This window comes from Carcharodon carcharias, chromosome 26, assembly GCF_017639515.1.
Source record: "Carcharodon carcharias isolate sCarCar2 chromosome 26, sCarCar2.pri, whole genome shotgun sequence".
NCBI lineage: Eukaryota > Metazoa > Chordata > Chondrichthyes > Lamniformes > Lamnidae > Carcharodon > Carcharodon carcharias.
In genome coordinates this window covers 37,773,655-37,797,532 of record NC_054492.1, presented here as the reverse complement: position 1 = coordinate 37,797,532, position 23,878 = coordinate 37,773,655, and the positions used below count along the sequence as shown (strand labels likewise).

The window sequence follows — 23,878 nt, the reverse complement described above, 5'->3', positions numbered from 1 at the left end:
GGTTTAAGAGGTGAATGAGTTGCTTTTGATGCTGTACTTTTCTGCTGAATCTGTCTCTTCACCTGCAGTGTGTTGCATGTGCTACATGGGGTGATAATGTAAGTTTCTGTGAAAGACACAATAAAGGAGTTGTCACAAAAGACTGAAACCACTTACAGTAAATCTTATAACTGATTCAAATTAGAACTATTATATAAAGGACAGTACAAAAGCAAAGCAGCGTAACATATATGAGGCTGCATTTTAATGGGTAGAGGGTGACAGCTCACCCACCGCTTCCCACCCCTGCCGAGCAAAAGTCACGGCAAACCCACCCCGTAGCCATAGCATGCTGCGGGCCGGCTAGATTAGCCAACGGTGGGACTTCTGCCCTTCACTGCCAAGTCCTGCCCTCAGCAACTGTCAGCCAATCAGTGCCAAGGGCACAGTAAAGCTTGCTGCCTGGACTGCAACCAGTCCCAAGAAGAAAGCCCAACGGATCCTGGAATGAGGTAAATTTTGGAAGGGTTTGGCCATCTTAGAGAGGGGGCGTGGGTGGAGGTGCTGGGTTGTGGAGAGGAGGTCAGTAGAAAGTAGTGGGGGTTACTATCCAAGGGTGATTGTCCCCTATGCACAAAGGGCACAGCCCGACAATAGCACACCCTCTTCCTTTCCATCCTTTTAAAAGCTTTTTTAAAAAAAACAGGCTGCACACTCCTGCCCGCCTGCCCACACCAACCATATTATGGCATGGGCAGTGTATTCTGAGTGTATTATCAGGGTAAATTGGCTTTTTAGTAAGCTGAATTGGCCCTTAATTATTTATTTACATATGGCAAGTGGGCTGCTAATTTCAGTATCAGCCCATCTACCACGTTATAGGGGTGAGCTTGGGGGTGGGCCTCTTTTATGTGCCCCCCTGCCAAAAACACACCCAGTGGGGGCACGTAAAATCCAACTCACGGTTTTAATCTTGTTTGTTATTAGCAGTCACAACTGTTGACAATGCCAACAATCAGTGGGCTACATGTTCCTACAAGAGTGTTAATTATTGGGACACCTTTACTACATATTCATTGGTATTTTTAGAACTGCAGGTGATTGACGTGCTCTGTATTCTATATATAAAATAAGGGATTCATTACCGCGTATTTTTGAGCACTTGAATTTGTTTTCTGACGTCTCCGTCAAAGTACCATTTTAACAAGGTATTTGAGATAAAATCCTACACAAGGTCCTTGAATATTCATCTGAATATTGCACCATATGTATATCATTTTAAAAAGTTACATGCCAGCTTTTTAAACATTCTTGAATGTTCCCTTTATGTCTCCAGGGATGATTATCACTCCGTGAAGCTCTGAGGAAGGACTAGGCCTGAAATGTCAATAATTTTCCTTTCTTTGCAGATACTGCCTGAGTGTTTCCTGTACCTCCTGTTTCTGTCATGTACAAAATTATGAACATTCAAAATAGGAGCAAAAGTGAGCCATTAATCTTTGCTCCGCCATTCAATAAGATCATAGCTGATCTGATTGCATTTCGAATTCCACATTTCCATCTATCCAACCATCTTCAGCTGCTCCATCAATGACCTTCCCTCCATCATAAGGTCAGAAGTGGGGATGTTCACTGATGATTGTACAATGTTCAGCACCAGTCAGGACTCCTCAGATACTGAAGCCGCCTGTGCCCATATGCGGCAAGACTGGGCAATATTCGAGCTTGGGCTGAAGAGTGGCAAGTAACAATTTTGCCACACAAGTGCCAGGCAATGACCATTTCCAAGAAGAGAGAATCCAACCATCACCCCTTAGCATACAATTGCAGTACCATTGCTGACTCCCCCGTGATCAACATCCTTGCAGTTGCCATTGACCAGAAACTGAACTGGACCAGCCATATAAATATTGTGGCTACGAGAGCAGATGGTTGGATTTGACTCCATTACCTAACAAGAATCTATCTACCTCCGCCTTAAAAATATTCAATGACCCCACCTCCACCGCCTTCTGAGGCAGAGAGGTCCAAAGTCGCACAAACCTCTGAGAGAAAAAAATTCTCCTCATCTCTATCCTAAAAGGGTGACCCCTAATTTTAAAACAGTGGCCCCCTAGTTCTGGACTCACCCGCAAGAGGAAACATCCTTTCCATGTCCACCTTGTCAATACCGTTAAGGATCTTATATACTTCAATCAAGTCACCCATCACTCTTCTAAACTCCAGTGGAAACAAGCCAAGTTTGTCTAACTTTTCCTCATAAGACAACCTGTTACTCTGTTGCACAGTTCAAGAAATTTTTATTTGAGCTCTGCTTTCTGCTAATTTTGTTGATATCATACATGATAATGGGAGTATTTTAGGCTTTGTGTGAGACAGAAAAATGGGTGCTGGCAAATCAGTGAGGCAATCCAAAATAAAGAATAGGATAGATGTGAATGGGGCTGCAGATTTGCTATCACCCATATTACACTATCGCACAGAATGAAAATGACCCCCTAATAGATCACAGAGTCCCAGCATGAGGGGGCAGAAAAATCATCTTGGGTTTCCAGTCTTTGTTGTTATCCAGTGACACACAGAGGTTGGCCACTTTGAGGTGTTGCACTGTTTACATCAGAGAACCCAGTCCACCTGCTGCTGGTGGTGGTGAGCTGCCTTCTTGAACTGCTGCAGACAATGTGGTGTAGATGCGTACCATCTACAAAATGCATTGCAGCAACTTACCAAAGCTCCTTCAACAGCAACTTCTAAGTGGTAGAGGTCATGGGTTTGGAAGGTGCTGTTGAAGGAGCCTTGGTGAGTTGCTGCAGTGCATCTTGTAGATACTGCTGTCATTGTGGAGGGAGTGAATGTTTAAGGTGACAGATGGGGTGTCAATAAAGTGGGCTGCTTTGTCTTGGATAGTGTCAAGCTTCTTGAGTGGAGCTGCACTCATCCAGTCAAAGGCAGTGCTTTTGATATTCCATCACAGTCCTTGACTTGTGCCTTGCAAATGGTGGCCTGTCAATAGGAGAATATTCCATCACACTCCTTGACTTGTGCCTTGCAAATGGTGGACAGGCTTTGGAGAATCTGGTAGTGAGTTACACCCTGCAGAATTCCCAGCCACTGATCTGCTCTTGTAGCCACAATATTTATATGGCTGAGCCAGTTCAGATTCTGGTCAATGGTGACTCCAAGGATGTTGATGGAGGGAGGGAGTCAGCAATGGTACTGCAATTGTATGCTAAGAAATGATGGTTAGATTCTCTCTTCTTGGAGATGGTCATTGCGTGGCACTTGCATGGTGAAAATGTTACTTGCCACTTTTCAGCCCAAGCTTGAATATTGCCTAGGTCTTGCCGCATATGGGCACAGACTGCTTCAGTATCTGAGGAGTCGTGAATGGTGCTGAACATTGTACAATCATCAGTGAACATCCCCACTTCTAACCTTATGATGGAGGGAAGGTCATTGGTGAAGCAGCTGAAGATGGTGGACCTAAGACACTAACCTGAGGAATTCTTGCAGTGATGACCCAGGGCTGAGCTGATTGATCTCCAGCAACCACAGCCATCTTCCTTTTATGCTGGGTATGAATCCAGCCAGCGGAGAGTTTTCCCCCTGATTCCCATTGACTCCAATTTTTGCTAGGGCTCCTTGTTGCCACACTCGGTCCAATGCTGCCTTGATCTAGGGCAGTCACCCTCACCCTTTCTCTTGAGTTCAACTCTTTTGTCCATGTTTGGACCAAGGTTGTAATAAGGTCAGGAGCTGAGTGGGCCTGTCAGAACCCTAACTGAGCATCAGTGTGCAGGTTATTGCTGAGTAAAAGTCATTTGACAGCACTGTTGATGACACCTTCCATCACTTTGCTGATGATCAAGAGTAGACTGATGGGTAGTAATTGGCTGGGTTGGACTTTTCCTGCTATTTGTGGGCAGGACTTACCTGGGAAATTTTCCAAATTTCTGCCAGTGTTGTAGCTGTAGCTAGGGGCTCAGCACATTCTGGAGCACATCTTTTCAGCACTGCTGCTGGAATGTTGTCAGGGCTCATAGCCTTTTCAGTATCCAGTGCCTTCATCCATTTTCTGATATTACTTGGAGTGAAAAGAATTGGCTGAGGACTGGCATCTGTGTTGCAGGTAACCTCAAGAGGAGGGCAAGATGGATCATCCACTCGGTAATTCTGGCTGAAGATGATTTGCACTGGGCTCCTTCATCGTTGAGGATGTGGATATTTGTGGAGCCTCCTCCTCCAATGAGTTGTTTAATTGTCCACCACCATTCATGACTGGATGTAGCAGGGCTATAGAGCTTAAATCTGACCGGTTGGTTCTGGGATCGCTTGGCTCTGTCAATCACATGCTGCTTTCACTGTTTGGCATCAAGTAATCCTGTGTTGTAGCTTCACTGGGTTGACACCTTATTAGGTTTGCTGCTGCTCCTGACATGCCCTCCTGCACTTTTCATTGAGCCAGGGTTGATCCCCTGGCTTGATGATAATAGTAGAATGGGGGATATGCCGGGCCATGAGGTTACAGATTGTGGTTGAATACAATTTTGCTGCTGCTGATGGCCCACAGTACCTCATGGATGTTTTGAGTTGCTCGATCTCATTTAGCAAAGTGACAGTGCCACACAGCACAATGTGAAGACAGAACTACATCTCCACAAGGACTGTGTAGTTGTCTTTCTTACCGACACTGCCATGGACAGAAGCCATGGTGGAATTTGAATCCGTGTCTCCAGAGCTTAGACTGGACCTCTGGGTTGCTAGCCCAGTGACATAACCACTATGCCACCACCTCCCTATGTTTCAATTCTCCAGTGAGTTACCTGCAGGGACAAACATCTAATGGAGTTGGCAAAGTACATCTGCTTCCAGATACTCAGACTAGATGAAGGCATAATGGTTGTCAGCTAGAATATCGAAAGTTATGGTGTCAAAAACTGATTTTGCTGTAGCCAATTCAAGCCAGTATTAGGTAAACCTTAACTGTGAGGCACTGTAACTGTCCATCAATGCTCATTGAGACGGGTAACATTAAAATGGCTAAAAGGATGTGCTGAATTCTCTGCTAGCTATGGAGTGGAAGATGAATTGAATTCAAATAATCAAACTAAAGATGAATGCCATGTTTTGAATTCAGGTGTGAGATCACCAGTTAAAACCTGAGTTTGTGTTTTAGTGATGAAGGAAATTGCTTTAAAAGAAACTTCAACATTTCAACCCAATGCTTTCAAAATACGTTTTTATCCAGTTTACTTCTTATAAATTTCTGAACGGTTCACTCAAACAATGGACATTTAGGCATAGAAATTGGTTTGCGTTCTAAACCAGATGTGAACGAATCAGTAACCACGGAGAAACTTATTAGCCACAGGACCACGCAAAATTAAAAGAAAGACTTGCATTTATATAGCACCTTTAATCACCAATGGATGTTTGAAAGTGTTTTACAGCTAATGAAGTACTTTTACTGCTGTAATGTAGGAAATGCATCAGGTAACTTGCGCTCAGCACGCTTCCACAAACTATAATGTGGTAATGACTAGATAATCTATTTTTGTGATGTTCATTGAGGGATAAATATTGCTCAGGACATCAGGGATAGCTCCCCTGCACTTCTTTGAAATAGTGCCATGGGATCTTTTACATCCACCCAAGCAAGTAGACGGGTCTTCGGTTTAATATCTCATCCAGGAGACAGCGTCACTAACTGTGCAGCGCTTCCTCAATACTACACTAGTGTATCAGCGTTCAATTTGTGCTGAAGTCATGGAGTGGGACTTGAACACAGAACCTTGTGATTCAGAGGCATGTGTGCTACCAACTGAGTTACAGCTGACACACAAAAATGGACCTCTGCTGTTATCTGGATGTGACTGGGGTTCTAGGGGACACTATTGCAGCCACGAGTCAGTGCACCAAATGTGACTAAAGTGAAGGTCAGTCGGAGGGGTCAGTGGCACCACATCTACCAGGAGCTGAATTTTAGGGTTGTTGGGTGGGCGCAGTGGGTTGAGCAGGGAGCGGTCAGGAAATAGCCCACCGCAGGCGATCAACCCCTGACCGTGATTTCACGCTGATTGGCCAATTAAGGCTGAAAGGCTCAGCGCTGCCGGGGTGGGGGGGCAAGAGGAGGGTGAGCACTGAAGTCAGCGAGGGTGTCGGGGAGTGCACAATGAAAGCTCCCTGAAGGCAGAGAGCTGCCTCAGGGAGCTGAAGAATATAAAGCCATCAAATAAAGATTTATAAATGCAGAAAAAACTGTCCACACATTGGACTCACTCACCTAAACAAATGCATTATAAAGATTCTGTCCAAACACTTTTTAAAAATTTAATTACAGAAACCTCATCCCACTCTTGGATGAGCTTTCCTGAAAAATGCAAAGGCCGTCAGACCGATTTGCCCATCCGCCAACTGTAAGGTTGGACGGGCAGTGAAAAATCACTGTTAATTCATACTTTAATGGCCTTAATTGTTGGCGGACGCTGTGCCAAATCTTGCGTGGGCCTGCCGACTGAAATGTCGCCTGAGTGCACAATGACATTGGGACGCTTGCCCAACATCATCCGGCGCTATTTTATGCCCAATCGGGTGCGCGCCTGCCCACGGGATGTAAAATTCTGCCCCAGGAGTTCAGGAAAGGATGGGGATGCGACATGTATGCGAGGCAGGAGGAAATAGAGGGTTACAATGATAGATTCAGATGAGAAAATATGGGAGGAGACATGAGTGGAGTATTAACACCAACATGGACTGGTTGGGCCGAATGGCCTTTTCTGTGTTATATATCCTGTGTTCAATGAGGTGAGGGTGAACAGTGGCTGGCTGTGACCTTCAGTTTTAACATGAAGTCAGTGGGATCACTCCTGCTTCTCTGCCTCCACATTCAGGCATTTAACTTACCTTTTTAGTGGAAGCCTCCCACAGTTCCTTTAAAACCTTCTAGTTTGGTGCCTGCATGCTTCGGTCATTCACAATCCAATATCGGAAAATGCCCTGAAATAGGCGATTGGCCAACAATTTGCACAGCAATTGACCTAAGACCAATTTAGGTGGCTGCCTGAATGATTATAACTGCCCTCACCAATATGGGGTGTGGCACATACCCAGCATGGACTGAGCTAGCTGCATTGGAACCTTCTGTACTTATTTTTGATGAAAACCAGGCATCATACCAAACAATTTATTGGCCTTGGAATTTGATTTAGAAATTGGAAGATACCTGCTGTTGCAGGAACAAGGATCTCACCAGTACAAGGTGTGGAAAAGTGGGTCTTCGTTCCTCTTAAATTTATCTGTAAGCATTTGTGAAAAAAGCAGTGTTGTACCGGCCAGGGAATAAAATAGTTGGTGCTGCAGGCGAGGTAGAACATGGGATTTGGCAGCGTTCCCTCATACCGGGTGCCTGACCACACACAGTGGAGGCCAGGGACCTACACCGTCTCTCTACGATTCGTGTAGTTGGTACATGAGCAGTGTAAACAGAGACTAAGGAGCTGCTCATCAGGATGGTCTCTCAAACAAGCACACAGTATAGCATGATTTGGGGAGTTGAAGAGACTGACGGGTCACACATGCAGGCTCAACGCATTTTTTTTAATTAAAAACTTGTAATTTCTATACGGATCACGGGGGAAGAAATTCCAATTGAAGATAATCTCGAGCATTACACAATGAAAGGTCTCTCCCGCTGAGGATTTTCAAAATCATTCTGAACCTTACTGTTCCAATGAATCAGGAAACGAGTGGAGACGTTCACCTGCTTTCACGGTCAAACATTCAGGGAGCCCATTGTTCAGACGGTGTGAAAGAAATTGCGCCTTTGATGTGGCTGGAAGCGGCCCGAGGAGAGTGCAGGGTGGCAAAATGGTGCTGTTCTTATCAGGTCCCGGTTGCAATGAAAAGACTCAGGGCGGTACCGGGGACAGGGACGGGGTGCGGGGCAGCGGCTCCAGTAACAAGAGGCTGGGAAACCAATATCATTGCGTCAAGGCAAATCCACCACCCCCCACCCCACCACCACCACCACCCCACCCACCTTCCCCAGTGCTGGGCTAGCTACATTGATCAGATCTGAAACATTACACATCGTGCACTCCCTACCTAGCAAGGCAACTAAAAAGAGAAAGGTATCATTTCACTGCCAAGGCTACACTGAATGCAACCACATCTTGCGCAAGTGAATGACTCAGTTTCATGTTAAGGTTGGAATAGCTTTGTGGAGTGAACGTTCATTTCCCTTTTGCTGGCAGGAAAGTGATCGACGCTCCTGATGTGGAAAAGTCCACTGCCTCCCCACCCAGCCCACGCTCATTGTACTTCATCCCCGCTCCTGGTTCCCTCAAGGGTGTTGGCGGGAAACGCTGCTCCCAAGGAGCCCTGTCCAATCAGCGGACTCCCCCCCGTGCCGTCGGCCCGCCCACGCCCGCAGCTGATTGGAGGAGGGCGCTGTCAGTCGGCGAGTCCGGGGGCTGGAGAGCAGCCGCCCGGCTTCTCCTCCGCTACCACTGGATCGGACGCTCTCTCCTCTCTCTCTGTCTCTCTTGTGTGTCCTCCACCACTTCTCAGCATCTTTCTCAAGTAAGTCCTCTTTTATCCACACCCCACCAAACACCCCACCCGCCTCCTTCAGTTTTTTTTTGCCCCTCCGATAGCAGCAGCAACAAACGTGAGAACTGTCAGGGCAATTCTGACTTTCCCCGAAGTTCCCCCCCCCCCCCCCCCCCACTTCTCTCTCTATGTTTGACTGTGCCTTGGGGTGGGTTTGAATTATCATTGCTGCTGCTGCTCACTGTGGTGCTGATGCTTTTTGTGTGTGTGTTGTGTGTGTGTGTGTGTGTGTTTGCCTTTGGTGTGGAAATCCCAAGTCAAACAGTTTCTCGACGTGTATTCCATGTATATTTTTTTTTAAAAAAATGTGTGACTCTTGACGTATTGCTGCCATAATATTTAAATGTCAGCCCATTAGCAAATGGCATGTCCTTTCTTGTTTCCCCCTCCCCACCCCTGCACCCGGCCGGTTTAATAAAGCTTTCTCTGTGTGTCCCAGTTTTCATTTTCTTGGGGAGATCACTGAGGCAGCGAGCCGCCCGGAGAGGCGAGTTCCAGCGCCCTTGTTCTGTGGCTGGTCGCCAGAGTTCAGCCTCACACACTGATTGCTACTGTCCTGACTGATGGAAACCCATTGCTCATCGCACTAGCATGGACCGGGCAACAATGCAAATTTACACCTCGACGTTTTTTTCTCCCTCCCTCCCTCCCTCTCGTTAAGTTAGGTGCAAGGGAAAGATACAGTTGGTTAAATCCCCCTCATTCTTTTTTTTTAAAAAAAGAGAAGGCAAAAGCCAGATTTAAATGAAAAAAGACTTCCCGTTGGAGTGCTGTAACCTGATCAGTTTGCACTGTTGCTCCACTTCATTGAAATCAGCCACCTTCTCTTGATACCCCTCCAGGGAGCTGGGATGGAAAAGGGTGATGGCTAATATATTCATCCCGTTATCTATTTGTACAAGGTTACGGTCTCATTCCTCAGGGGTTGATTCTCTTAATGCTTGCCAAGATGGAGATTAAAAAGAATGTTCTTTCATGAGTGTTCCTGTGTCTTATTTACCCTTAAAGAAATCATTTCCTTCACGCCATAATCTTGATGCAGTGTGATTTGTGGCTGGAGATCTCTTTGAGTAACCAGAATAAATCACGCTGGTCTTTTTGGTGTCGGGTGCCAAACCCATTTTGAAATGCGCATTAACATTCTGACAGGTGCTATTACAGCTACAGTACACGCTGAGTTATTGCCATTGCATCAAAGTGCTCACCAGTTATATGCTCTCATCTCATATCTTGCCTTAACAAAAAATAAATGTGCTCCTCGTTCATCACTTTTCATGCCACAAGCTCCTGTTCAGCAATTAAAATCACTTTTAGTGTCACACAGAATATTGGTTAGATTTGAGAAAGGGCAGTTTCTACAGGAGATGTTCTACTTGACTCTTGCTGTCCGCTATGATATTTGGATGAAATGTCGGACACACAGTTTAACTCTGTTTACACAGTTGTGTTCTGTGCAGCCAGGATTATGTCACCGAATCTTTAATCACAGTAAACAGATGACCTGTGTTGCACAGTAGAAGCTCTTTTCATAGCCCCACTTTGTTTTCAGTCAAACGCCCTTTTGTTCAGTGGAAATATTCAAAATAAAACTAGAAGTTGTCTTGTCAGCACAGCTCAGGAGGTGGAACATGTTGTTATTTTGCAATTTAAAAAAAAAATTAGGAGTGCAAGATTGAAATATTAGAGTCTATAGCATTTAATATTCTTAGGAATTATGACAGTGGTGATTCATAGACATGTTAATCATTTTTATTCTGTGATTAATGTCATTATTACAGTTATTAAAAATTATATAAGATGGTTGCCCTTCTCATATTGCAAGTTAGCCCCTTTATTAAATGATGTTCGCAACATAATTCTAGTAAACACTACCTGTATCAATAAGATGTCACTGTTATTGTGCAATTGAAATGAAAACATTTCACATTTATTATAGGGCTACATGGTCAAGAGTTGTCCCTACCTGATCTAGTCTATTAATGCTCAACAGTATATTCAGGAAAATAATTCACTGTGAAATAGCCAGAGTTTAGAATATTGTTTGGTATATTCCTGTTGCAACATTGGTGCCCAAATAAGATCTATTGTTGAATTTGTGAAGACTGCGATATGGTAGAAATTTTAAAATTTGTAACATTTTATAACCATCTTTTACTCTGGTGTGACTTTTGTCTGCTACATCCCTTTGTCTCTTTGAGTCTCCTGGCAGGTATGCAAGAGGTTATAGCCACATTCAGGATGTATTTCAGAAGGGTGCGCCTTGAATCACAGCTAAATAAGAGCTAGACATTGCTGATAGACTGAGGAGCGGTTAGGCTACTTATTCTTTGATGAACTGCCTCTATAATTCCATCTGCCAGAAATTGCATTTCCCATCCCCCCAATCCTCACCCCAAAAAGCCAGTTGATAGTTGCAGCCAAAGATTGTCTAGTGTTTCCTCACCAAACCCTGCCCCCTCCCCTCCTAGTTTGAATAATACAACAACTTTCAGGACTTCACTAAAGCATTCAGGGGCTTGACTGTCCAATTATGTTATTTCTTAAGGCAAGGTAATAAGAATAAATGTTTGAGTGAAAAAGGTGTCTTCACTTTTCAATGGTCCAAATTCAGACTCTCCAAATGGAAAATCTCAACTCCAAAGTCTGGAGAAATTCTTAGCAGAAGGGCTTTGAAACCCTGTCCAGCATCCCATCCCAAACTTGGAGAACAACTTGTATTATATACTACCTAACTTGAAGTTTTTGTCATAGTAAGGTACATGAGAATGCTGATGAATCAGAAAACAGCCTACTTTATTGTGCACACCCACAACAGGTAGCATCCAGTTAGGCTCATACAGTTCTACATGAAACCCCAGAATAAAAATGTTTGGTAAGACAAGTGCATTAAAAATGATGCAGTTGGGCAGAACTTCAAATGAATCCCAATCAGCTCAAGTTTGAACACCTGATTAACTATATATTACCATCTCCATTATTGCTGTGATTGTACAGATGAGGTTTACTGTTAGAGGTTAGGGCTGATGAGTGCAAGAAATGAATTGGAATGGGACTTGATTAATTGGGATTCTTGATTGGGAGAAATGTGAAGAATGACTTGCCTTTTTGCAGGCAGTACCCTTTACTCCCGATTTCAAAAATCACTAGTGTTTTGCATCATTAACGCTTCCAAAAGTTTAGAGGTATTTAAAAGATAAGTATGACTTTAGGTGAAACTAACTTCAGGATAACTAGAAGTATTTCTGCTGGCTATTGCTTCTCTGTGTTACTGGAAGTTTAACTTTTGAATGGTTCGATTCTCGGGCTCAAACTTCCCTCAGAGTTGCCCCCACTCCACAAATGGGATTTCTGTTGCACTTCAGGCAAAGTTTCAGTAGGAGCAGATCTAAGAAAAATTCTGGCCTCAGTTTTCCTTCATCTCCTAATATTCTTGGTCTCAGTAGCTCTTCTAACCCTCATGAAGCTTCCAGACCTCTTGCATTTCTAACCTTTGCTCTCAGAAGCTTTGTTTTTTTTTCCCTTTCATTTCATTAACAAAAACTCTTAGGCAAACCTGGGCTTTATAGATAACGTGAAGGCTTGAATGATTACCCGTATCTGGAAAGCTTTTCAAGCATCTCTTGCACTCCTGCAGTGCTGGAAAGAAATGTTTTCTGCTAGCTGATCTGTTTCTCATGCCAGTTCTCTAACATTTCTCCACATCTGTGCATCAAAGCCTTTCCCATCTTTATTTTATCAATGTTACTGTGGTCACTGCTGCTCTGACGATCCCTGCCAAGCTCCAAGTAAGCCATTATAGATGAAAGAAGAATACATTAATGTTACTTGCCTATCCCCCGCAGTCCAAGTGAGACTTACAACCTGTGGTTTTTAGCCATGTTTATAGTACAAACAGACACCTCTGGTTAATGGATTATGATGGAAAATCTTGCTTCTAGGATTTGTGCAGTGTTAATGGCTCTGAATAAGCTACAATTCTCAAACAAAATGCTGCTGCTTCTTCACAATTTGCAATGCATATAGTTATTGTCGACACTGATGATCCAAGTGGTATCCCCTAGTGGTGTGTGCATGTGTTTCTTTCTCTTTTATATGAGTTAGAAGTGTTGGTAAACTTTGTTACAGGGCAGTCATTTTCTCAGGATGGAACTCTAACAAAAGTAGATGCTATGTGTAATGAGATGTAAAGGCTAAGTATGGAAACAAGGTCATGTGAAAAAGACAGGGTAGAAAACTGCTGGGGTAAAATGATCATCAGTCGATAGTCTGAGACTCAAATAGGAGGTAGCTATATTACAAAATGGAAGAGTGATTCTGATTTTTTTTTTTAAATCGTGTGTCTCAGCTGTAGCTCAGTTGGTAATATGCTTGCTTCTGAGTCAGAAGGGGGTTCAATGTCTCACTTCAGGACTTGAGCACAACAATCAAAGCTGTCACTCCAGTGAAGTACTGAAACAGTGTTGCTCTGTCAGAGGTGCCCTCTTTCAGCTGTAGCCCCATCTGCCCCCTCACATGGATGGAAAAGACTCAATGGCTCTATTTTGAGCAAGGGAGTCATCCCTGGTGCCTTGGCCAATATTTATCCATCAGTCAACATCCCAAAAACAGATTATCTGGCCATTATCACATTGCTGTTTGTAGGAGCTTGCTGTGTACAAATTGGCTGCTGCATTTCCTACATTACAGCAGTCGCTGCCATTCAACAAGTACTTCATTGGCTGTAAAGCTCTTTGGGATTCCTTAAAGTTGTGAAAGATGGTTTGTAAAATCAAGTCTTTTTGTTTCCAAAAAAAAATGACAACGACAAATAAAACAAAAAACTGCTGCCTAAGATAAAGAGAGTTTCCCTTGAACATTCCTTTCCAGGTCAACAAATAATAGAGAAGTGAATTGGAAGGGAAGAAGTTAATTATGAAGACAGAAAAATACATAATTGTGAAGAGAACACAAACAGAAGAAATAGCATTAATTGGAAAACAAATAAGTCAGAAAACAACGTGCTTTAAATGAAGTTGTAGAAACAGGACAGGAGAAGAAAACAAAAGCAGGAGATGAACCTAAGAGTTTAGAGAGAAGAGTGAGCCTATAGGGCAGATATATTCCTGCCATTTTATGATGAAAAATACTTGGCTAAAACATTGTTTTAATAAGTGCTGAAAGGGAGATAGTATACTTCGGTTCCCCAGCACATGACAGGATTGTATGTTGGGAAATTGTGTGTCCTCTCCAGTTACTGTCCACCATGTGCAAGGGAGCTGGAGTGGTCTTGCCTTAACTGCCTTTAAATAGCAGAGAGGCAGGCTTGAGGCTATTGTCCGTTAGGCTGTTATGTGATATCACTGATGGATAGTGTGTTTTCATCAAAAACAATAGAGATGCTACTTCAGACTAAGCTGGAAACTAATCCAGGACTGCACAAGCTGGAAAACCATGGTTGTACAGGATTAGGGTGGCCATGGATTAGTGAGGATCCTGCAAGCCCAACTAGGATCTCTGGTCTATCTGAAGAAGTAGCTCCTATAAGTTTTAATGAAGCTGGTGTTTCCCTGCCCAGTTTGACAGTGGACATCCTAGCTGGGAGAGAAGCTTGACTTGCCATTTCTTTCAGTGGCTTATACAATTGATATTAATTTTTGTTAATCTTTGTATCTTTTTTCCCAATAAAAGCAGGAGGCTATTTGAATCAAAAGTAACTGTGCTGAGCTTACTTTCTGCTTTAAATTCATCCCTGACTGACAGGATAAAAGTTCCTTTCTACTGCTGAAGGAATCCTGTGTGAAAGAATTTTGGTGTAACTTCAAATTAAACCTAATGCTTGTGGGTCTGTAGCCTACAACTCAAAACTGTATTCAGTACAGCGCAAAACTATTCTAAGTTAGCAGTCTCATTTAGAGAAGCTTTAAGGAAAGATGGTGTACGAAGTAGGAAAAGTTCACTCTGGTTCAACAGGGTCTTCTTTTCTGAAATTAGGATTAAGGCACAATGTTGGAGTGTGATTTACCTTGGAGCTTGCAGTTGCCCGTATGCGTACCTGTTGTTGGCAATGGGAGTTAAAACTGGGTAAGTATGTCATTCCCTTGCATTGACATCTCTTAACCTTAATGAGCACAGGAAGGAGCTCCAGATCCTCTCTGCATTCTGAGAATTACTTTTGAACATAGATATTCATGAAAGTCAGACTGGGGAGGGACAGCCTTGCTGGTTTTCAAATCTGCCAGCACAGACACGACTGGCTGAATGGCCTCTTTCTGCACCGTAATTTTTGTTTGGTTCTGTGGTTTCTGCAGCTATTGATGTGTGAGACAAGTATGCTGCTGCCTCATCATCACTGGAGCAGTTTGATCTTGCATGTGTTACTTTGCAGTGGCCTCCAGTAAAGTAACTGTTGTAACAACTAAAAAGAAAATGTTTGAAGGAAAGTAAATGAAGCAAGGTCAGGAGCTACCAAATGAGGGCACCAGATACTGTACATCCTTTGAAGCTACACTTATACTAAGCTGGAACTCTTGACGTATTTCTTGATATTTCAGTGCTTTCATAAAATGTATCTTTTGTTTTCCAATATCTGGTGGATAAGAAAAATTAAAGAAATTCAAATGAGATCAAAGCTGTTCTGTTGTGAAATGATTGATGGTGTTTTTCTCAACAGTCTTTACTCACTAGCCAATTTTGATTCTAGTTGGTGCCCTACTCTGCAGCTAATTTACCTTACTCCTTTGTGCATATTTGCTGATTTTTTTTTGGTCCCCTCTCTTTTCAGAACAGCTTTATAATTTTTGATATGCAGCATTGCTGAAACAGAATGGTAGTGTGGTAATCTAAAACATTGTTTTACACCTGCAAGGATCGTTTTCTTTGCTAATTTATGAATCATATGCAAGTCAGCAGCCACCCAACTGGCTTCACTCGCTTTCATGCCAGAGGAATTCATCTCATTACCTAGTAGCACTTTGGACACGCAAAAAATGTTAATGTGAAAACTGAGCCTAACTAAAGAGGTATATATTGAATCTGCTTATCCTCTTGAGATGTTGGATATTTATAATTGTCTCTTTTCATGATTTGCTCATGTTCTGGTACAAGTTTTGGTTATTTGATTTCTGCAAGGCTTCTTTAACCTGAGACTGTTACATTGTCGAGGTTTGAATATTAAGAGGAATGTGTGAGGGATGCATACTGATTTGTCCCGCAGCATATTTAGATGCACATACCAAGTAACTGTATGATCTATGTGCTGCTGTAGACAGAGCAACTGTATCATTTAGACAGATGCAAAAATCCGTTCACATTAATAATTTACACATGAAATTTGAAATCTAAACTAGATCATTTAATGCAAATTATAAAACTTCATGGAATATTCTGCTCTCCTTCACTGGACCAGTTGGTCGCAACATGAAGTTCCAAAAAGAATCAGAAGGGCAAAGTGTAAGAGAGAACAAGGTTGGAACACTCAAAAACCATAGTCTAAGAGCAGAATTTGATGGCTGTCACTGTGGACTTAGGGCCATAAAATGCGGTGAGCAATCCAAAATTCCATTGGCTTCGACAAGATCGTAAAATTCCACTTTATGTGTGTGTTTGAATGCATAAAATAGGTCAAAGTTGTAAACTTCTAACTTTCAGTGTCATGATTTCTATAATTTTTTAGGACTTCTCATTAAATTAGAAGGCTTCTGAAAATCTTGTTTAAAAAAAAAGTTGAAGATTTTAATCAGTTTTTTTTTGATCAATTGAAGCAATGAAGCTTTCAAAGGATTTGAACATAGGAACCGATGTGAGCCACTTAGCCCCTCAAGCCTGTTCCATCATTCAGTGATTCGGTCATTCGGTGAGATCACGGCTGGTCTGTGACCTAATTCCATTTTTGGTGAGTTCCCAAGTCTTCCCCTATTGTCTTGGACCAAGATAGCTTCCACAATGAAGTGAAGGAATTGGTAAAGCCTTTAACAAAATAGTGTCTAAATGAATGCCAGGACTTGTATAAAATATTTCACAAGCTGAAAGTACAGGATCACCATCATCACTGAGCACCTGCAGAAACCTGATTGTGGGTAGCAGTGTCAATGTATCAGTAATTACATTGCTATTGGACCTTGACAATCTTCTTGTTGGCTGACAATTACAATGTAAAGCAGTTACATTGTTAAAGACAACTGCTTGTTAAAACAGGTGATGGGCATTGCTTCACCCATCAAAATAGTATAAATGGGTATAGCTATAACAAACTGGCATGGAAGGGACTGGAAAAATCTGCTCCACTGAAGAGCTGTCTTGATAATAAACCAGCTTGAGGTAAAAGGCTAGCTTTGGACTCATTCTTCCATGACAAACAGTTATTGTGACTGACAAGGGGCATTTCAGTGGTAAAAGGAAAAGAAAGATTTGCATTTATATAGTGCCTTTCATGAGCTCATGATGCCCCCAAAGCCCATTACAGCCAGTAAACGACATTTTGAAGTATTGTGAGATGGGAGAGTTGTATTAGTAGGCGTGGAAATGAAAACTAATGAGGGCTTTTAGTTTGTTGGTCTGTGGGTATACTTAAGCTGATGACTTGGATTTTGCAGTTGCGATCACCAGCATTAATCTATGGGACTGACAGCAATTTATGGTGCCAAATGTGCACAGTTATATGCAGAAATCCAGAAGTTTTTGTCCCAAATTCCCTGCTCTTCTACACAGTGAACTGTTGAATTCTTCACAGGTAGAAATAAATTAGAAATCACTGATTTGATGTGAATTTTGGCTTTTTACTCTTTTTACTGTAAAATCCCTTGAAAAGCTGAGCCTTGTTGAGTGAGGTGCAGCTGGGTTTTTAATGGTGCACTAAGTCATAATTAGCACTGAACAACCTCTCTGGTCCTGAAAAATTAATTATGTATTTTTGGAAGGTCAAATTTCTCTTTTCCATGATAATTCCATGAATTTTAACATTATTTTCCTCACATTTTATGTTTCAGCTTTGACCTTAATTGCATGTGTATATTCCAATCTTTATTTCACCTTCGGTTAAATTATAAATGAATGATAAAACTTGCTTGTTACTTCCTGTCTGTGAGAGTTCTTCATTGTGATTGATGATCTCATTGTGATCATCTTCTTGATGATTTCATTATGGCTGGACACCAGAGATCCCCTAATAGTTGGTGCCAGAATTAAATTAACATTGGGAAAGGTGAAACCCACAGGGCAAAGACTGCTAGATCTTTGTGGACAGCTTCCTTCAAGATCAGCGGTGAACATCATCACTTTGCTGCTGACTGCAACATTTGGGCTATTACCTTCATTAAGGAAATTTCCTCCATCTGTTTGGAAAAGACCTTATGTGCTTTGCATCTTTGAAAGGCCAATAATAAGTGCCCACAAGGCACCTACGTAACTCTATTCAAAACGAAAAGTGGCAGAAATCATTGCACGTTTGAATTATAAAAGAAAACCACATCTTTTATGTGTGAGACAAGAAGCTGGATTGGTTTCATTTTTACTGCCTTTCCAAGGAAAATCATGGTGATTGCTTCAGCGTTTAACAAGGCACTCAACACTTGGCAAATTATAGGTTATTACTATAAGTAGTGAATGTTAAATGCAACTAGCAACAAAGAGGTTTGACATCAATAACACAGCAGACATGGGGTTGAATTGTAGACATGTAACTAACCACAGCCATGACAATAGCAGACTACACCAATGTATGGTTTTGATTTTTTAAAAAATGCAGAAGGTTGAAAATGATACAATGATTACAGCAAGATTGTATGCACATAATATGATGTTCTGCAGGTTTGTATTGCAGCCTTTTGATGATTAAATGGACACTATTGGAATGATATATAAAGATGTACCTTTGCTTTAATGTACTGCAACCAGTATATTAGCACTAAGGTTTGGGGGGGTGGCATCATCCTTAGTAGAAGGTAGTGTAGACTTGGAGTAGTTGTCATATCCTTGTGTTTTCTATGTGATGTTCTAGTTGTGTGTTACATCATTAGTCATTGGTAGCTCAAACATATTTTGAAAGAATTATGCAGCCAATTTAATTGGAGAAACAGTGTAATAGTTTGTGATGGTTCAATAGGCCAAGTTATGATATTGAACCAGAAAGGTTAAAGGCTTCTAGTTGGGGTTGGTGAACTGTACTGAATTAGCTGATCTAAGCCATGAAGCAGTTGGGGTGCTAAAATTGGTCTTCATGGCTGTGACACAAGGAAGATAAAAAGAAATTGAACAGATTTCCTACTCCTGTTAACTATTGTGATCTCTGCTGGAAAGTGCATGAATGGACATTAGGCAAGAACAGGATCAGACAGGGCTGAGGGGCCCTCCACGGTCACAAAAATTCTGAATTTCAGGCTCCATTGAGTGAGGTATTGGGAGGCTGTCCAAAGTGTCCCAGCAAGTTAACATCTCCAGGAGGGGAAACTAAGACAGAGGAGAACTTTAAGGATGTATTTCGGCAAGGAGGTCTTGTAACACTAAGAAGATATCAATATTTGCCTTGTATGATGTCAATATTTATCAGCATTTATGCAACATTTGCAGATACTATATACACATTTGCCAATTACAAACAGTGTTTGTGTTTTGTTAATTGACGTCAATGACGTTGGATAAAGAAAGCTTTGTTTTGATGGGACCAGTTGAACAAAATGTTCTAAATCCTATAAACTGCCCGAAGCAGTGGTTTCATTAAAGTTTTGGGAAACTGTCTTGTTCATTAGTCACAGAACTGACTGCGTGGGAATGGAGCCCTGGTTCTTTGGCTGTCTTGCTGGTCAATGTTTATATAGTTTAATACAGAACAACCACTAATGCATGTAGTCTGATGGATGTGCTCAGAATGTATTTAGGAAGACAAATTTGGAACTAGAAGCAGCAAGGTAGAGTTGATATATACATGAGGTGCTGTGTGGAATGAAAATCGCAGGTATGGTCATTGTGATGTAAGTTTCTCCTCCCCCTTTCCTCCATCTTTGGTTTTATCTGACAGGGTATTATACTCATCATGTCATCAGGAAAAAATTATTGCCAACATACAATTTGTTTTCAGGCACTATAGACATGTTTCATTCCACTTAGAAAATGCTTTGGATAGTGGCTTCCCTCGACTGAAAATACAAACAGAGGCAGCATTTGGAAACAGGGAACTGAGGTCTGGATCCTTTAATTTGGACACCCAGCTGCTTCTAGACTGGATCCCATGAAGTGATTGTGTACCACAAAATGTAATGTATCTGAAACCTCCCTGAAGAACTAGCTGGAGTATGCACTACACATAAATGTTTATGGTAGATTGTAAGGTATTAGTTCAGTGTGATTGCTTTTCATGCCCCAAAACCACAATTATACAGCTGAACAATCTTAAAAAAGGATGAAAAGGATTATGACAGAGGACATAAACTGATCGGCTTTTAACATTCCTAAAGAATCATGAAATTTTACAAAATTATTTTTAAAAAATTAAGTAGCAATAATGATAGGATGAATACTGTCCTCTGGTATAATATTCATTGATTCTGTACATCTTGGGTTCATTGTTGCTGTTCAAAGACAAATGATTGCCATTGTTCTGGCTTTAACATTAAACAATCACAGAGAATTAAGATTCATTCCACATTATATTCTGACTGCTGACAACTGACTCCACCCATCTGTTGCACTGTCCATGTTGTTGACATTCATTGTACATGTGATTTTTGAGACCAACAACATGAAGCACTAAATTGCCTGGCACAGTCTGTCATTTCCTGGGCTCAGCAGCTTCACTAAACCCAGTTCTTTCATGTTGCCGTAGGTGCTAGGGCAAAAGAAAAGACGAAACCTTAAAAAAGCAAAAGGAACATCAAAGTTAATCTGAGTTGTTTGCAAATTGTCTTACAGAACATGTGATGGGGAAACAACAGCTGCCAGATTCCTGTAGTCAGTAATAACCTTGCACATTAGAATAGCTGTGTTTTTTTTTTGTTGAAAAAATGACATGTGTAGTAGGAAAACCAAGAGAATGAAGATGTTTATTAAGACATAAAAGCATTCTGGAAGACACCACCCCCTTGCACAGTCCACCCCTTCAAAGAAACCTTTCCTCACGCTAACGTTTTGAACCAAACAAAGCTGCTATTGTGCATCTGGAGTCCATTTCTATGGCCATTCCATTGCCAGAAAATAAGTTTATAGTATTTATCGGGGTGATATTAAAATTAGATAAAGGAGATTTTAGAATGCACTTATGGAATACCTCTTCCTCCACTTCAGAAATGGATAAAGGGTATTAATTTAACCAATCTGTCAAGCCCTTGTTATCTAATATAGTCTCACCAGCTTCCATCTACACTAAGTTCCATTACCATTTTCTCTATACTTGTAAATTGCTTTTGCTGTTAGCTTTGGTATATTTGCAAGTTTGTTTTAATGTTTTCTTTTTGTACCTTATTAATCTCTGTGTATCCCTTTGCTTTTTACACCTCTCCCAGTGTGCTGGATTATTTGTGTAAGCCTTTTCTATCCCCTGCCTCGTTGTTGGCCTTGGTTGCTTACCTGCACAAAAGCCATTGCTTTTTAGGGATATCTACTGGCATTTTATCATACTGAATATACCCTGCTGTTTGTAGATTTACCCATTCAACACTTCAGCCCAGTTTATTGAAGTCAATTCAATTCTCATCCTTTCAAAGTTTCCTTGCTTAAATTTAAAAATCTTGGGTTGTGACTCCTCTCACCCTTTTCTTAAAGCCAATATAAAATTGAATCATAACCTAATCACCATTTTCACAAAGCTTCCATACCATCAGGTTGTGAACTAATTCTGAACTAATTTGCTACTATTGAACAACAAGAACTTGTAATTGTGTAGCACCATTAACATAATGAAACACCCCCCAGGTACTTCATGGAAGTGTTAGAAAGCAACATTTGACACTGAACCACTTAAGAAGATATTAGGACAGCTGACCAAAAGCTTTGTCGAAGTGGTACGTTTTAAGGTGTGTCTTAAAGGATGACAGAGAAGTGGAGAGATTTAGGGAGACAGCTTAAGACCGAGGAAACTGAAGGCACTGTGTGACGACCCATGTGTATTGGCAAAAGTCTGTATTTTCCTTTTGTGTGATGTCTTCTTTAAATCCAAAGTGAACTGGGTTTCCCAGTTGGTTTTCTGATTATGACATCATTAGGTGCCAAGAAATGCTCATGTGACCAGAGGTTGTCACGGAGATGAAAAGCTTAGAAGCAAAAAGGAAAATAGGAAGCTAATTGCAGTATTGGAGTTCCAGTCTGTAATGGCAGGCATTTCAAAACACACCCAATTGATGTGAGTGGAAACAAGCAAGGTTCTCCACAAATGGATCAGTTTTTTATTTGTCAGTTTAGAACAGATCCTGGTGTTGAAGCAGGGCTCTAAGAATATAGCAGAGACTATGTTACTACATGTTATATAGTTCGAAATGACAGAACATGTCAATGAAATGACAGAAGGGAAAGGGATTGTGTAATGGATAAGACCTGTTACTATTGTCTGTATTGCCAGAGCCCATTAGACCATTAAAGGGCTGGAGAAGGGAGTCTGTAGGGATTTTTTACATTCGGGACTGTCGTGATCGAGTGAGAGAGGGTTCGTAGATGTATGCCTTCTATGTTAACCGGTTCCAGGGACTTCAGATGGAATATGGCTGCTGGTGAACGCGACTCAAAGGTTGTGACAATGGAGTGTGAAGCGAGAGTTCCTACGTAATGAAGGCCAAGTTAGAAAGTCTGAGATTGCTCGTGGTGCCACATTTTGCGGGAAGTAATGCAAGTGTTTATAATTACTTGATCTTTGTATCAGTTATTTAAAGTGAAACTTACCTTTTTATTTGAAATATCGTTCCCTGTTCATTTAATGTTCGAAGTATGTTGATTTTAGTTTGTTTGTTACAGTAAAAGTTTTAAAAAGTGAAATCTTGTCCATCGGGTTTTTTTCCATTGGACTTTTGGGGATTATTTTCCTTATAAAAGTTATCGATCTCTATGGAGGTAGCATAACTGACACTAATGGTATAAAAGAGACCAGAATTACTGGAGTGGAGGTATCTGGAGTAGATTAAATAGGGGTGAGGCCATGGAGAGATTTGAAAACCCTATACAGCATCGCCTGTCCCCTCATTTGTTCTAAAATATATTGTTCTTGAAAACTTCGCTGAATTAAATTCTAGGTTTGTTGTCTTTACTACTCATGTTAGTACAGTCAATGTGAAAGTTTAAAATATCCAATATAATCAAATTGATTTTGTCCCATGTTTCTCTGAGCTCTGTGTTTAATCATCCCCACCTGCACCCCCATCATGGAGGTGTGTAGACCACAGGTGGTTGTTATTGATGGGGAAAGTTTGTAGATTGGGAGGCACTTGTAAATTTCCAGATTCACATTGAGAGAAGACAGCAGAAAATGATAGCTTTCTCCCAGTTCTATACTTTTGACAACAAACTGTGACTAATACATGCTAACCACGAGACTGTCATAGACAGACAGGGAAGTACTACTTTGTCCTTTACTGAGTCTGGAACAGAATAACACAGTCGGATAGCCCATTTATTCACGGGAGACTGACATTGCAAAACTATACTCCAAATTTTCTGGCACATTCAGGCTCCTTATTTAAGTGCAGTTGTTTCATTTACCAAATTACCTTTTGTGAGGCACCAGTTTGTGGTGAAAGATGGTAACAGTGCTGTCTGTTAAAGTAATATATGGCACCAGATAGATTCTGTACATCTGTTATATTCTCTAGCATAGCCTGAAGAAGTGAGCTTTAGGAGTAATATTAACAATGGATCAAAATCACTGCCACCTGTCATGCCTGGTCTTTCTCCCTTAAGCAACAGCATGTGTGAACAATGTCAGAAAGCAAGCAGAACATCAAGTGCTAGCGTTAAGAGACTGCAACATGCAAAGGAAAAATAACCTCTTCACAGCAGAAATTGGAGAGGCGTTTGTGAAATGCTCGTCTCCATCTCATGTCTCTTGTGCCTCAATGAAATACTTTTATAACTGCTTCTGTTTAAAAAAAAATACAATTTCATAGATGGCATGGTATTTCTGAGGCTCTGAAGGGCTTTCAGTGAGTGCTGCTGGTATTGTTATTCTGAGAAAATACAATGTGTGTCGCACACCCCAATTCATGGCCCTGAAATAAATCTATAATGTTGGAATCTCTTACTGGTCTGGCAATAATCTAAAAGTGAGATACTGGAAAAATTGCAATTCTCAAGAAGCACTGCGTGAGCAGAGTGTCAAATACAATATTGTTATCAAAAC

At 41.4% G+C, this 23,878-nt stretch overlaps 1 protein-coding gene across 4 annotated transcripts in view; it reads left to right on the top strand.

Annotated features, from left to right (window-relative positions):
- The first annotated feature begins 8,438 nt into the window (after positions 1-8,438).
- sema6dl (sema domain, transmembrane domain (TM), and cytoplasmic domain, (semaphorin) 6D, like) overlaps positions 8,439-23,878 on the top strand; it is a 297,233-nt gene continuing 281,793 nt past the window's right edge. For 2 of the 4 annotated variants that reach the window (XM_041174869.1, XM_041174873.1), the window contains exon 1: positions 8,443-8,559. The gene's annotated coding sequence lies outside the window, so the exon portion shown is untranslated. Of the gene's footprint in view, positions 8,560-23,878 lie in introns of all 4 variants that reach the window. The other 2 variants (XM_041174872.1, XM_041174870.1) reach the window with 2 other exon arrangements.